The 3991-nt window shown below is 45.0% G+C and overlaps 1 pseudogene; it reads right to left on the reverse strand.

The window, feature by feature from the left end:
* Nucleotides 1-924: 924 nt before the first annotated feature.
* On the reverse strand, nt 925-1160 carry LOC110596598 (annotated as a pseudogene).
* Between the last annotated feature and the right edge of the window lie 2831 nt (nt 1161-3991).

Consider the following 3991-nt stretch of genomic DNA (forward strand, 5'->3'; position numbering starts at 1 on the left):
GTATTATGGGATATTTCCTTATCTCAACTGTGGGGGTTTGTTTTCTCTTACTGGTGTAACAAATGACCTTAAATTTAGTGGATTAAAACAATACATCTTTGTTATCTTACAGATCTAGAGGCCAGAAGTCAGAAAGAGGTCTCACTGGACTCAATTGACTGTGTCCACAGGGCTGTGTTCCTTCTGGAAGCTCTAGGGAAGCATCCTTTCCCTTGACTTTACCACCTTCTACCGGGCACCCATGTTCCTTGTCATGTGGACTCCTTCCATTTTCAAAGTTAGCAATGTTAGGCTGAGTTCATTTTTACACTGTCATCTCTGTGGTTCAAAGAGCTAATTCGCAACTTTTTTTTTTTTTTGAGTTGGAGTTTCACTGTTACCCAGGTTGGAGTGCAGTGGCACACTCACGGCCACCACAGCCTCGACCTGCTGGGCTCAGGTGATCCTTCTGCTTCAGCCTTCCAAGTAGCTGGAATTACAGGCACGTGCCACCGTACCCGACTAATTTTTGATTTATTATAGAGATGAGGTCTTGCCAAGTTGCCCAGGCTGGTCTCAAATCCTTGGGCTCAGGAAATCCTTTTGCCTCAGCCTTCCAAAGTGCTGGGATTATAGGCGTGAGCCATCACGCCTGGCTGCAACTAGTTTTTTTAGTGGAACATACAAACTTTATTTAATACAAGTAACAGGTAAAGTTAAATAGGCACTTATATTAAGACAAAAACTGACTAGAAGAAAATTGTATCTTAAACGCCTTATGGTAACCTAATGGCGAGTTGCATTTAACTGAGCTCTGTTGCTATGAAGAATACAGCTCATGACAGGTATGGATGAGGCATACATTTTCCAAATATTCACTGAATACTACCTTATATACACATGTACATTACATTTGAAAAAGATTTGACGAACCCCAGATATACTTCATTTTTGTTGGTCTTTTGGAAGAGGTCGTCTAAAAGAAGAAGAGGTTCTGGTTCACAAATCATGTAATGGACCCAGCCTAGACCCTGTTGGACACCAAGTTTCCTCCATTGATCTTCAGACATCAGACGGGTTTGGGGTACTTTTTTGGAAAGTTCTCTGCGTAATATGACATGCTGGTACTCATAGTGCTTGTTGAAGTACTTGTCAGAGTAGCAGATGTGTTTGTGGGTCATCCTGGATTGCTCAACAGGGCAGGGACGAGCAAGGAAAGAGGGGTGCAGTGGCTGCACATCCCTGTCCAGACATGATAGCTACTCCACCAAAAATCTGATTAGCAACTTGAATTCCATGTGCAAACTTAATTACCTTTTGTCACATAACCTAACATACCTCTAGGCTCCAGGATTAGAACGCGGATATCTTTGGGACGATGTTGTTCTTCTGAACACATGGGTGCTGACAGATACCTCCAGCTGGCTCTGCACAGACTAGGCCCTTGTGGAGAAAGTGATTGGAACTGTAGAAGGTAAGATGCAGTAAGGAGCCCATGAAAGCTGCTGATTTGCCCCTGGTAATCAGCAGGAGGAAATGAGTGTCATGAAGAAAATCAGCAATAAAGCAGGGAGAGAGAGCTGGGAAGGGAAGCGTTTTAGTAGATGGTCAGGGAAGGTCTCTCTGAGGTGGTAACATGTGGGCTAAGACGCTTCTCACCTGAATGGTGTGAAGAGGGCAGGCATGCCCAGATCTCGGAAAGGCTAGGCCAAATATAACAAGCAGTGGTACCAGGGAAGAGAGAGCTGGTTGGGGCTGGTGTTTAACTCCCTTCGACTATCCCAAATCAATTAAAACAGTGTGTTCACGGTGTAAACTCAACTTTAAGATGTCTCCTACCTAGTTTCCTCTGCAACCAGATCTCTTCTCTTTAATCCCTCCTACAGAAACTGTGGAGTACTACTGGAAAAAAAGCAAGTACAATGTTTCTGGAGATTGGCATGTTTGAGGAACAGAAAGAAGGGCAATTGGGGATATGAGGGGTGGGAGATTGCTATGACAGTGGCACCCAGAGACTTACACATCCCTACAGACAGGCCCTTGTCAATCGATGTTGTTCCTCTTTCCATCAAGAGGCATTATCTGTTTTTCCACCCTCTTGAATCTGGACTGGCTCTGTGACTTTCTTGATCAGTAAAAAATGACAGCCCTGATGTTGCCCAATTCCAGAGCTGAGGCCTCGAGACGTCTTGGGACCCTGCTATCGCTGCCTTTCTGCAACCCCACTGTGCTGTGAAGAAGCCTAGGCTAGCTTACTGGAGGATAAGTGACCACAAGGGGAATAACTGAGGCGCCAGCCAACAGCCAACCCCAATTGCCCAATGTGAAAATGGAGCTATTGACCAGGCGCAGTGGCTCAGCCTGTTATCCTAGCACTTTAGGAGGCTGAGGTGAGAGGACTGCCTGAGCCCATGGGTTCAAGACTAGCTTGGGCAATTTGGTGAGACCTTGTCTCTACAATAAATCACATAAAACTAGCCGGGCATGGTGGTGTGCGTCTCTAGTTCCAACTACTTGAAAGGCTCAGGTGGAAGGATCACCTGAGCCCAGCAGGTCAAGGCTGCGGTGGCTGTGAGTGTGCCACTGCACTCTAACCTGGGTGACATGAGTGAGACTCCATCTCAAAAAAAAAAGAAAGAAAGAAAATGAAGCTATTTAGGCCTTCCAACCACACCTGCACCATTGGGATGACTGTAGCTATATGAGTGATCTCGGATGAGATCAGCAGGAAAGTCTATAATTCAGGAGACATAATAAAGCATTGCTGTGTTAAGTTACTATGTTTTGGGGTTGTTTGTTATGCAGCAATAGATAACTGTTACATGCAGTGGGGAGGTCGTAGGGACCAGATCAAGAAAGGGATTATTAGCCATGGTAAGAAATTTGGATTTTATTCTAAGTGTTCTGGGAAATCATAAAGGTTTTAAGAAGAAGAATGATATGCTTTAAAACATTGCTCTTGGGCTGGGCACAGTGGCTGCCACCTATAATCCCAGCACTTTGGGAGGTTGAAGTGGGAGGATCATTTGAGCTCAGGAGTTTGAGATCAGCCTGGCAACATAACAAGACTGTATCTCTACAAAAAAAGCAACAACAACAACAACAAAAAAAAAAAACTGACGTGATGGCATGTATCTGTAGTCCCAACTACTCAGGAGGCTGAGGCAGGAGGATCACTTGAGCCTAGGAGGTCGAGGCTGCAGACTATACTCCAGACTTGGCAACAGAGTGAGATCTTAAAATAAAAAAAAAGAAATCACTCTGGGTCCTTTGTGGAGAAAGGATTGGAATGGAAGCAGGGAGACCAGTTGGGAGGCTTTTTCAGGTGTCCCAACAAGAGACAATGGCAGTGGAGATGGAGAACAGAAGACAGATTTGGGTTTTGTCAGTGGGTTGCTTGGGAAGGAAACAGTGAATAACAATTTTCTTCGCTGAAATTTGGGGCTATATAAATACATGTATGTTGTACATGGCAAGCCACATATTTTTCCTGTGCCATTGTCTTTCCTTCCCTTGGTGGAGACGGTAGCCTTTGACAGGTGACAGAGACTTGGAAGCCTGAAAAGCACTGAAGTTATGTTTTGAGATGCAGTCAACCTTCAACATTAGCAAAAGTAAAAAAACAAACTAAATAATAAATTTAATGCCTTAGGCTGGGCACAGTGGCTCGCGATTATAATCCTAGCACTTTGGGAGGCGGGGGTGGGAGAATTGATTGAGACCAGGAGTTCAAGGCCAGCCTGGGTCACATAACGAGAACTTGTTTCCATAAAAAAATAAAAAATAAAAAGATTAGTCAGGCATGGTGGTGTGTGCCTGTAGTACCAGCTATTTTGGAGGCTGAAGCAGAAGGATCATCTAAGCCCAGGAAGTAAGGCAGTGGTGAACTGTGCTTGTGCCACTGCACTCAGCCTGGCTGACAGAGTGAAACACCAACTTAAAAAAAAAAAAAGAGCTTCCTATTCCCATAAAGCCCAAATTCCGGTGCCCCCCCCCCCCCCCCCCCCCCCCC

This window comes from Carlito syrichta, unplaced genomic scaffold (assembly GCF_000164805.1).
Source record: "Carlito syrichta isolate Samal-C Ts95f unplaced genomic scaffold, Tarsius_syrichta-2.0.1 Scaffold311472, whole genome shotgun sequence".
In the NCBI taxonomy this organism is placed as follows: domain Eukaryota; kingdom Metazoa; phylum Chordata; class Mammalia; order Primates; family Tarsiidae; genus Carlito; species Carlito syrichta.